This window comes from Physeter macrocephalus, chromosome 5 (assembly GCF_002837175.3).
Source record: "Physeter macrocephalus isolate SW-GA chromosome 5, ASM283717v5, whole genome shotgun sequence".
Lineage (NCBI taxonomy): Eukaryota > Metazoa > Chordata > Mammalia > Artiodactyla > Physeteridae > Physeter > Physeter macrocephalus.
The window spans coordinates 107,798,677-107,810,945 of record NC_041218.1 but is presented as its reverse complement, the minus strand read 5'-3'; the positions used below and the strand labels follow the sequence as shown (position 1 = coordinate 107,810,945).

The following is a 12,269-nucleotide window of genomic DNA, read 5'->3' as shown; positions in this document are numbered from 1 at the left end:
CAGAAGCTTGGGTTTTTCTAAGAGTTTGTCCATTTCTCCCAGGTTGTCCATTTTATTGGCATAGAGTTGCTTGTAGTAACCTCTTATGATCTTTTGTATTTCTGCAGTGTCCGTTGTTACTTCTCCTTTTTCATTTCTAATTCTGTTGATTTGAGTCTTCTCCCTTTTTATCTTGATGAGTCTGGCTAATGGTTTATCAATTTTGTTTATCTTCTCAAAGAACCAGCTTTCAGTTTTATTAATCTTTGTATCATTGCCTTCATTTTTTTTTTCATTTCTTACTGATCTGATCTTTATGATTATTTTCCTTCTGCTAACTTTGGGGTTCTTTTGTTCTTCTCTCCCTAATTGCTTTAGGTGTAAGGTTAGGTTGTTTATTTGAGATGTTTCTTGTTTCTTGAGGTAGGATTGTATTGCTATAAACTTCCCTCTTAGAACTGCTTTTGCTGCATCTCATAGGTTTTGGATCTTCGTGTTTTCATTGTCATTTGTCTCTAGGTATTTTTTGATTTCCTCTTTGATTTCTTCAGTGATCTCTTAGTTATTAAGTAATGTATTGTTTAGCTTCCATATGTTTGTATTTTTTGCAGGTTTTTTTCCCTGTAATTGATATCTAGTCTCATAGCATTGTGGTCGGAAAAGATGCTTGATACGATTTCAGTTTTCTTAAACTTACCGAGACTTGATTTGTGACCCAAGATGTGATCTATCCTGGAAAATGTTCTGTGTGCACTTGAGAAGAAAGTGTATTATTTTAGTATGGATGATATGTTCTATAAATATCAATTAAGGTCGTCTGATCTAATGTGTCATTTAAAGCTTGTGTTTCCTTATTTATTTCCTGTTTGGATGATCTGTCCATTCGTGTAAGTGGGGTGTTAAAGTCCTCCACTATCATTGTGTTACTGTTGATTTCCCCTTTTATGGCTGTTAACATTTGCCTTATGTATTAGTTTTCTTAAACTTACCGAGACTTGATTTGTGACCCAAGATGTGATCTATCCTGGAAAATGTTCTGTGTGCACTTGAGAAGAAAGTGTATTATTTTAGTATGGATGATATGTTCTATAAATATCAATTAAGGTCGTCTGATCTAATGTGTCATTTAAAGCTTGTGTTTCCTTATTTATTTCCTGTTTGGATGATCTGTCCATTCGTGTAAGTGGGGTGTTAAAGTCCTCCACTATCATTGTGTTACTGTTGATTTCCCCTTTTATGGCTGTTAACATTTGCCTTATGTATTGAAGTGCCCTTATGTTGGGTGCATAAATATTTACAATTGTTTTATCTTCTTGGATTGATCCCTTGATCATTAGGTAGTGTCCTTCATTGTGTCTCGTAATAGTCTTTATTTTAAAGTCTATTTGGTCTGATAGGAGTATTGCTATTCCAGCTTTCTTTTGATTTCCATTTGCATGGAGTATCTTTTTCCATCCCCTCACTTTCAGTCTGTATGCGGCCCTAGGTGTGAAGTGGGTCTCTTGTAGACAGCATATATACGGGTCTTGTTTTTGTATCCATTCAGCAAGTCTGTGTCTTTTGGTTGAGGCATTTAATCCTTTTATATTTAAGGTAATTATTAATATGTATGTTCCTATTACCATTTTCTTATTTGTTTTGGGTTTGTTTTTGTAAGTCTTTTCCTTCTCTTGTGTTTCATGCCTAGACAATTTCCTTCAGCATTTGTTGTAAAGCTGGTATGGTGGTGCTGAATTCTCTTAACTTTTGCTTATCTGTAAAGTTTTTGATTTCTCCGTCGAATCTGAATGAGATCCTTGTTCGGTAGAGTAATCTGTGTTGTAGGTTTTTCCCTTTCATCACTTTAAATATATCTTTCCACTCCCTTCTGGCCTATAGATGTTCTGCTGAAACCTCAGCTGTTTATCTTATGGAGATTCCCTTGTATTTGTTGCTTTTCCCTTGCTGCTTTTAATATTTTTTCTTTGTGTTTAATTTTTGTTAGTTTGATTAGTATGTGTCTCGGCATGTTTCTCCTTGGGTTTATCCCGTTTGGGACTCTCTGTGCTTCCTGGACCTGATTGACTATTTCCTTTCCCATGTTGTCTTCCCAGTTTTATAAGATATATGTGCAATTTTCCTATAAGGCATTGTCATTTTACCATTCCTATATCATTACCTTTTCCACATACAATTAATTGACTCTAGAAACCCTCATTTTAATGGCTAACACACACACGGATGCACCCTCAGTTATATGAGTATTATATTATTCTACTGTGCAAGCTGTTTCTAGATTTTTTCATATTCTAAGTAAGTTGTTATATGCATTTATATTTTCTGTGTTTCCTAAGGTAATTTCCTAGGTGAGGAATTATTGCCAAATTGGTTGTCAGAAAGGTATGTCCATATTTCATTCCAACAGTAGTATATGAAATGACCTCTTTAATTGAGAGAATATCTAGCTTCTGGGGTAGTTTTTGGATCTGAGAATTCTTTGTTCTTATTCACACTGGAGATGGGGGAAAAGCATTTTTCTCTGCAACGCACACAGGCATACATGACAAATGCCTGCCTGGCTAGAAAATAGTTTTAAGATTGCTTATTTGCTGCTTAAGTTTGTAATTTATTGGTATGTTTATTAACTATGAACATTTTTGGGGGGGAAATGTCACTATATGTTATTTACCCGTTTTCCTCTCTTGAATTTTTGTTTATTTTTACGCTAATATATATAAGTTCTTTATAATAAATACATCAAGTGTCACCTATTGTGTTTGTTGCAGTTTTTTTTTAATGTTAGTTTGCTGTATTTTGACACACTTATTAGAAGATTGTAATTTTGCATTGTCAAGTACATCAAACTTTTCCTTTGCAGTTTCTTCCATTGCTCTTATGCTTAGAATGTTTCCATCCTCTGGTCACCTATGTATTTAAAATACTAATGTCTCATCTGCACTGTCTTATCTTGTTCCAGTGACCTGTCTTGTAATTCCTTAGCATACTGTCTCACTTTAATTATTTAAGAAAATTTTAATATTTTCTGGGGTGAGTCTTCTTTCACTTCACTTCTTGTTTAACCTTTTTCTGCCTCTTAATTTTTCTTATGGGGCATGATAAGCTTAAAATTTTGATCAATATTATACTAAATCCTTCTTATAATTTGTATTATACTTTTACATACTTATAATAATACAATTGTAAATTATAAGTCTTGATAGCATACTTTATATCAACATAATATTAAATTATATTACCAGGTAACTTATAAATACAAATTACAATGTTATTTAGTATTTATTATGTATTACATACTGTATTATGTATTACATACTGTATTAAAATATGATTTTTATTTATATTATATACATTTATTTTATATTTATACTTATATTTTAAAATTATAAATTAATATTTATATTACAATAATTTTTATACTATAATCGTTTCTCATTTAAAACATGTTCATTCTTTTCCCTTTTTCTGACACATCTTTCCATTGATTCAAGATTTCATTTAGGTCCATTAGTAAATCTTTCTTTCCATAAGACTTTTACATTTTTTATGATGGTCATTCTGATCTATTTTGCTCTTTTGTATTATTGCTTAAAGGTTCTCTCCTACATATTTTGTAACTGGTCTTCCTAGTATATGGAAAGGCTACTAATATTTTGTTAGTTTTGTAGTTGGCCACCTAAATAAAGTCTTATCCATTTCCAAAGTACTTCTTTGGGTTTTGTGAGGTCCCTCTATGGGAAATTAGCTCCTTTTCAGTAATGTTGTATCTGTCTCCTTGCTCATCTCACTGATGATTCAAGCCCTGCACCTGGGGCCGTGGCTCACCCCTGGGTCTTGTCTCCCCAGCATGGAGGAGTGTGGGTCCATGTGCACAAGACTTGCCATCATGTTCCATGACAGCTTCCGGTGACTGGGTTCCCCACAGCACATCAAAAACAGGTGCGTTGCCATCTTTTCACTTAAATGTTTCCTGTGAATTAGTAGCTGGATGCGATTATAACCGGAGGTCCAGGCACAGAAGGGGCACAGAAGGGGAGATTGAGGCTGAGAGGGGAGGGTCATGTTTGTGTGTGAAACACCATCACCAGGGGTGCCCACCGTCGTCTCCACAGATCCCAGCTTCCCCCACCACCCCACCAAGGTCTTACTGTCTTCTGCCCATGAGGACACATGCTGTCATAGCGGTGACACTGGGAGGGTTGGAAATACCATTGCACAGTCAAGGTGAAACAAGGACCAAAAATATCCTCATTGATACAAAATACCACGTAGAAAGATTGTTCTGACATATTCCTCACCCAGAGCAGTCAGTAGCCAGTGCTGCACCTGGAGAAAGGCCCCCATTGATTCAAGACGGTCCTTGTAGTTGCTTCTTAGTTCAACTAATAGACTAGAGACTTTGCACTCTTTAATTGCTTAGATTTCTTCCTGGTTAATTGTCTTTTTTCTCCATTTACCTTTTGGAATCATAATGATTTTGTTATCAAGTTGTATGAGTGTTTTTGTATCACTGTATAACTTTCTTTTTTTAAATTCAGTGTTGCCTAAGCTATTTTCAGAGTTTACAGAGCATACCGTGTATTATCGTGCTTTGCTTTTATCACACTTCACAGATACTGCATTTTTTACAAGTCTAAGGTTTGTGTCCACCCTGCATTGAACAAGTCTGTTGGCACCATTTTTCTAATAGCATTTGCTCATTTTCTGTCTCTGTGTCACATTTTGGTAATTCTTGCAATATTTCAAACCCTCCACCAGTAAAGAGATTACGACTCACTGAAGGCTCAGATGACAGTTTGCATTTTTTAGCAACAAAGTATTGTTTTAAATTAAGCTATGTACATTTTTTAGACATAATGCTATTGCACACTTATTAGAAGACAGTATAGTATAAACATAACTTAATATGTATCAGGAAAGCAAAAATATTGTGTCACTCCCTTAATTGCGATATTTGCTGTATTGTGGTGGTCTGGAATGGGACCTGCAGTATCTCCAAGGTATGCCTCTAATTTCTTTTAAATTTGTTGTTTAATCTGTTCCTTTTGATATAGAGTAATTTATTCATATATGTTGATACATCTCTTTTCAGTTTCACTTATTCAATGTTTTTAAAGTAAGAATTCCCAAGTAGAAATTTGTTAAATTCATATATGTATTAGGTTGAAATATTTTTATTTTATGGAGAAAATACCATGAATGTTTGGATGGAGATGCCGCGTTGGGGAGTGGACGACAATTTTCCAGCAGCTGAGAGCCGGGCGCTGCTGGTTGGTCACGCTCACTGTCACTTCATGTCAATTCCTCATCAGATAAACCTGCTGGAAACTGTTCTCAGCATGTGTTCTGCTCACCTTTAATGAGGGTCATCGAAAGAAAAATAATATTTCAAGCTCCCTCGCCTTTATGAATGTTCACATAAAGTTTTATAGCCCTTGCCTGATTGTCGGGTGATGTATGTCTGAGTTTAGCTACTTGCCTTTCAAGAGATTTACCGATGTCTCTGGAAGGGGCAGGGGGAGGGGAGGCTGTGGGGAGGTGCATCCTCTTGCTGCTCTGGTCTGTGTGCTCATCACTCTCGCCTGCCTCTGAGTTTTAGGTCTGATCATGTGTAATAGGGGCGAGGATGGATCGTTAGTAAATATGAACGTAGAATTCTTTTTTTCCCCCTAGGATACATTTTTTTTTTCAGTTATACATATACATGTATCCATTCCTTTTCAAATTCTTTTCCCACCAAGGTTGTTACATAACATTGAGCAGAGCTCCCTGTGCTCTACAGTAGGTCCCTGCTGGTTATCCATTTTGAATATAGCAGTGTGTACCATAGAATTCTGTTAACAGATGGCTTGTGGGTTAGTCACTGGAACCTTGAACTTAATACATTTAAAAATAGTTTGTAAAGTTGGTATTTTCCTATGACAAACTGACTACGTGTATTTCCATAATATTGAGATGGAGAACACAGGATTGATCATTTTTATGGAACGCTGGATTCCTAAACCTGGGGGTCATCAACGTGGTGCCCACTTCCATCCCTGGGGCTTGGGGGGCTGCAGGAGGCTCCTCCCTCCATCCGGTGCCTGCCCTTCTGCCAGCATCCCCGAACATCCCTGAGGCCCGCAGTCCCTGTGCTCGCTTGCCCTGAGGGCGGTGAAGCAGACAGGGGACCAGCTTCCTGGCTTCCAGCCTTGTTGCCATGACTACATGAGCAGGCTTGTTACCGGGGCAGAAGGAGGTTTCTTGCCCAGTGTCTGCTGTGACCTTGGGTGATGAGTCCAGAGCTTCGATTTGAACCATTCTGTGGAGGCCCCACTGGGTTCCTGCAGGGGTCCCCTGGCGGATGAAGGCCTGGTCTGGCTGCCCCTGGATGGAGCCCGTCACATGGTGTCTGGGTCTCAGTCTCCCCAGCTGTGGGATTGTTGTCGTGAGGACCACACGCGTGTGAGAGAACTTAGAAGAGGGCCCTGCTCCGGTCATGCTGGGGTGCTTGCTGCTGTTACTGCCACAGGCAGTTTGACCCGAGTGACTCATCCCGCTGTGCCCCCAGGGAGAGTCAGGATATAGGTGGCTCAGTGAGAGCTTCTGTGATGGGTGTTGTGAGAGACGATGAAAGCCAGGATGAAGCCTTGGAAATGAATGTTCCTGAGCCCTGAGTCTGGACAGTGTGATGCTGAGCATGTCAGCAAAGGCAGCAGCCAAGGAGGAGAGTCCAGGGTGATCCCATGATTTGGGGACAGAGGGAATGTGAAAAGAGTGAGGAGAGAATGAAGAAGAGCGAGCGGGGGTGGAGGGGCTCTGAGGAGAGAACTCAGGATGAAGCGATGTTTGAGAGATGGCCCTGAGGTTGGGTTCAGACCTGAGTTAGGGGTTTCCCTGTGGAGACATGGAGGTGGCTGGGCTGGGTCCCGCCTGGGTCAGGAGACATGGTCTGAAGCAGGAGCTTATGGTGGGAGCTGCAGAAACCCCATAGGGGGGCGATGCAGGGAGCTGCAGAAACCCCGTAGAAGGGTGATGCAGGGGTGTGTCCTTGGGAACCCCCCAACCACGAGGGCAGGTGCAGGAAAGCCCACGGAGAGAGACAGAGGAGCGGGGAGCCAGGAGGTAGTGAAGGTTTAGCCCCTGTTCAGCTTCCGAATCCCAGTGCTGGTCTGGACCCATCAGCAGCCACTAGAAACCCTCAGGGAAATCCCAGCAAATGCATTGCTGATGGCAGCCAGGGGCCCCGCTGGAATAACAGCTCACTGTGTAACCCAAAGTGGGGTCTGGCTGCTTGCTGCTCAAAAGCCAACAAAGAGGTAAGGCTGGTGGAAAGGAAGGTTTGCTTTGTTTCAGAGGCCAGCATCCTGGGGAGGGGGAGGGCAGGCTCCTGTCCAAAGGCTGACTCCGCGCCAGTGACAACCAGTGGGCAAGAGCTTTTGTAGACAGAGGGAGGGGGCTATGTGCAGAAGCGGCACAGTCAGCTCTGACAGTCACCTTGAAATTGGTCATTGGTGGGCTGATCAGCGTCATCTTGATTGTTTTAGGTACAGTTAATCTTCAGTTCCAGGGTTGGTTTGTTCCCATTTCTTTGAGGCCAGTTCTTGGAATTGTGGCAGCTTATGTCATGGCTACAGTCTGGTCATCATGTAGTTCACTTCTTCCATCTGCTGGGGGTTTCAGTATCTACGAGACAGCTCACAGGACATGGCTCAGAATATTATCTCCCAGCCGTGACTGCATCCCCACCAAGCTGCCAGCGCCATCCTCCTTCCTTGTGGCGGGGACCCCATGGCCTCGCCAAGGCTCAGCACTTCCCTTCCTTGTTTTCTCCTCACGGCGAAAACCTGTTCTCTTCTTTGGCAGGTAACTGCATCCTCCCTGCCAGGAGGTCTGTCTGTGCCAATCCTGCCTGGTTCCAATTAGACCCTACGCTCCTGGAGAGCACAGCCTCTGTCCTTTGTCCACCCCGGGATGGCTCTGTGCTCAGGCATCCTTACTGTCTCAGGGATGGAGCCTGGGGGCAGCAGCAACTGGTCCTGGACCCCTCGGCCCAAGGAACCCAGGAGAACTATTCCAAAGAGGATGCACACGGTCCTGAAGTGTTTAGGCTTTGATCCCCCAGGAGGGCTAATGTTGCCAGACTCTAAATTCACTCCTTTCCTAATTGGCCATTTTATGTTTTTTTCTCAAGTTCAAGACTGTCTTCTTTTAACTTCTTAAGGTGTCTTAAGTGACAGCTGTAAATAATTAAGCACTGTGTTTAACCGTAGAGTTGGCATTCTAATATATTTTTAAATGTTCTTTGTGTTCATAAACAAAGAACCAACCAAGTTCAAGTTTGATAATCATGGAGTCATACTTTATCATTTCAGGAAAGAAGCCAATGCTAGATTTCAGTTCCTGGGAGTTACTAAGGGACTTTTCCTGGCTCTGGCTCGGGGCTGTGTCCTGCTCATCACAGCTTCAGACGGCGTCCCATCCCGATTTGTAGGAAAGTGGGAACTGGTTGACCAGAAGGACAGACAGGGTCTAGAGTAGGGAATTTCCGAGGCGCGGTCTCTCTGGGGAGAGTGGCATTTTCTCCCCCTCCACGGCCCCTATCTCCCCCACCCTGAGCCCTCCGGCCTCTGCTTCAACCTTGTGATGTGCGATGTGGTCCCTGCCCTGTTCCACCGCAGGCCTCTTGCCACTGCGAGCTCCTCTCAGACCCTCCTCAGCTGCGTTCTCACTCCGTCCTTCTCCGCACTTGGCTGGATCCCCCCATGATGAGGTCTTCCTACCTCCTGGATGACCTGCCCTCCCCTAAGCCTCCACAGCCTGTGCTCAGTGGCCCTGGAGCCTGGACGCCACCTGTGGCTTTCCTTTCCCCATTTCCAGTCGGAGCAGGAGAGGTGCCAGTGCCCCTGGATGACCCCCTTCAGGCTCAAGAAATTTGAGAACGCGGCCCTCCCCGTTTTGCCCCGGCTAAGGAAGTTGCCTTGTCTGAAATTTGTAGAGTGCAACCATAACCTGCAGTCCCAGAGCCCCTCTCCTCAGTGATCGGGCCCCTTCCCAGGAGTCACTCCTGTTTTCCATTCTCACTTCCACAGCCTATGGAACAGCCCTTCTCTTATGAGTGCCAGGTCTCACCCTTTATCTGGTGGCCATTGGTTACATGTTCTCTTCCCTCCTGGAGTAAGTACTGTGTGTAGATTATCTAGCATGAGATGACACCTATATAGTGCGTTCCAGACGCCAGTCCTGAGTGTTCTACACGTTATCAGGTAGCTTATTCCTCATGACCGCCAACCCAGTAGCCATCGTTATGACCCTTTTTACAGGCACAGAAAGTGAGACTGGAAAGGTTGAGTGTCATTCCCAGGGTCACTGGTTAGTAAGTGGAAAGGTTGGATTTGAACCCAAGCACTCTGGCTCCACTTTGTTCTGAGACGTGTATCCTCATGATCATCCCTATGTAACAAGTAAAGGGAGTGAGCCATTGTGGGGCTGGGACTCACCTGTGGCCCATCTGACTCCTGAGCCCCCAGGACGGTCACCTCACACCCAGCCTGCTTCCCGCTGGGCCGCATCCTGGGGCTGTGCAGATGTGTATGGATGCAGACCCTGCCCGGTCTACAACCACATCTGGGCCAATTTCTCTCCCCTGTTGATCTTCCTTTTGGCGGTGTTTCTGTGTGTTCTCATTGTCACTAAGATTCTGACACCCACTCACTTAACATGTTCCTAAGCTGAGAGATGCCTCAGTGGGGTCTCACAAAATATTTATTTATTCATCATTCTTCACTTCCTTTGTCCCTATTTTTGAGGGAGAAATTTGCTTCTTAATCAAGTGTATTTCTTTTACTCCTGAGAAAGGAGGTAGCTCTCCTCAGCATGTGGTCGCCTGGCTGACCCGTGGAATTTGTCATCACATTTGCCTTCATGACACTGCGTTGTGTGAACATGGTCAGCGTTGCCCTAAGGGTTTCTGATCTGCGTGCTCTTCTCCTGCTGGGCGTTTTGGGCGGATGCCTCTGGTCTTGGACATTCAGCTCACGAGTGACGTCATCCAGAGCTGTCACTTTACCAAAGGGGGCACTGTGCTGTCATTTTCTCGTATTTTCCCTCAAGAACGAACAGACTGCTTCTCACCCACAGTGAAGATGGGGAACGGAAGTGATGAGAGATTTTTTCCTGGATTCAGACTCACATCGTGATTCCTGTTCCTTCGCGCACATTTGCTGAGGGCCCGTCTCAGGAGCCCAGCGCAGGTGTGGTCCCCCGAGTCAGTAAGTCTGGGGTCAGACGGACACGCATACACAGAAACGTAAACGCAACACGCTGTGGTGATTTGGTGAACAAAACGCTGTGTGATGCAATTCAGGTTAAGTCATCACATGTTTTGGGGTGTCTGTGTAGTCACAGGGTGTTGAGCTGGAGAGATGAATAAGGCGTGAACCCTAAAGAACAAATCAAAAATTATACGAGAGACTGCACGCAGTAGGGGTTAGGAGGAGACCACACTAGCCCAGTGTTTTAGGTGATGGATTGCTGGGGTGGCTTCGTGGAAGAGGAGGCGTTTCAACCAAGTGTATTCATGGGAGGTGACTCAACTATGCATGCATTTCTGGTGCCGGGAGAGACCTGGCGATAAACAGCACAAATCGAGTTTGACAAGAGCTGGACTGTCGCACCGTCCCAGGGTGAATAGCGGGGCATCCACTTGAAGGCAGTCTTTGGGGTTAAACCAAGGAAGACTTAAATGCTGGGGGGAAAAGTTAGGGAACAAAGGGAAGGAACGAGGAACAGGAGCAGGAATGGCAATTCAAAGGCGATTCTTGTTCTTTAGCTGGAGGTTAATTAAGATGGGCTGGAGTCGGCTGGGGACAGGGCATGTGGGGAAGAAAGCATTGGTGGCGGGCTTCGCAGAAAAATATAATAGAGCTTTACAGCCGACAGGTCCGGGGAGTCAGGGAGGGAGGAGCCGTCGTGCTCATCAACCTCGGGTCTGGGAGATGGAAGGTGGGGCTGTCGGGGAGAAATCAGCCTGTCGGGATGGCTGAGAGCAGGGGGAGGGGGGCATGTCTCTGTGAGCCCCGGGAGCTGCCTGGGGGCTCCATAAGGAAGGGACTGTTCTGTGTTCTGCCCTGTGCCCTTCGCCCTGGCAGGAACCAGGGAAAGAAGCCTAAAGCTGGTGGTGACGGCTGACTCTTGGGAGACAGAGGGAGAGAGTAGCCGGGCTCTTCACACCTTTGCGTCACTGTTTGTGAGCATGGATGTGACAGGTCGGGGCCCTCATCCGTGCGCTTACATCTGTTGAAACGTTACCAAACTCAGACCATTTTCCAGGTGCTTTTTGTGCATTATCTCATTTAATCCTTACAGTGTGATAGCTATGAGTTTACCCACTTCACCCTAAAGAAACTCAGACCTAAAGAAGTTAGGTGGTTGGCTCAGAACACAGAGACACAATTGAAAGAAGCAGTTTTCAAGCTCAATTCTCGACTCCTGAGTTCCTTATTCCTTTCATACTACGGCTGTCATCCCCGCTCACCTGACCCCAAAGGGACGGATCGACAGAGCGCTGCGGCAGGGGAGTGGACCTTTCTTCTGTTGCGTCTGCTGAGAAAACAGACTCCCCTCTTCCTGCAACACAGACCGACCCCCTTGGGTGAGACAGCTGAGATTTAGAGTCAAACTTGTAACACCACCTCTAGGACCTTGTAAAAGTTCTTTCACATTTCTGAAAGCTGTTTTTTTCCCTTAATGGGGACGATCATACATATTTTGTAACACTCTGAAAAGAAGCAGACGGATACACCAGTCGCGTTCCCACCTGAGGCCGTGATGTCCTCTTTTCCCGAGATGAATGCGTGGTTTATTCCCTCAGTTCTCTCAACAGTCACCGCTCCAGAGGGGTCTCCAGTATCTAGTCCACGCGACCACGGCAGCGGAAGAGCCCCTGGAGGTTAGCTGGCATCACGGCCACCTGGAAATAAGAATGCAGTTTCCAGCTCTCACGACCAACCGCTACGTGTGGGCACAGAGGTAATAGAAGAGGTGCCAGAAACCTCAAGGATATGACTTTGTAAGAAAGGGCATACACTTTTTCTGCCCCTTCCTTCCTTCCTTCCTTCCTTCCTTCCTTCCTTCCTTCCTTCCTTCCTTCTGACCTGAATGCAGATGTGATGGTTAGAGATGAAGCAACCTCAGCAATGGAGGCCTGTGAACAGAGCAATGGGACAGAATGGGCCAAAGGAAGGCCTTACCCCTCTGCACTGGCTGACCTCAGACTATAGGCTTGCTCATATCCTGCTGCTTTGGGTTTTCTG

At 44.5% G+C, this 12,269-nt stretch overlaps 1 protein-coding gene across 1 annotated transcript in view; it reads left to right on the top strand.

Moving 5' to 3' along the window:
• ABCA13 (ATP binding cassette subfamily A member 13) overlaps window positions 1–5,253 on the top strand; it is a 79,095-nt gene extending 73,842 nt beyond the window's left edge. The window contains exons 11-12 of the mRNA XM_055085144.1: window positions 3,823–3,915; window positions 5,164–5,253. The gene's annotated coding sequence lies outside the window, so the exon portion shown is untranslated. The remainder of the gene's footprint in view (window positions 1–3,822; window positions 3,916–5,163) is intronic.
• The last annotated feature ends 7,016 nt before the right edge of the window (window positions 5,254–12,269 follow it).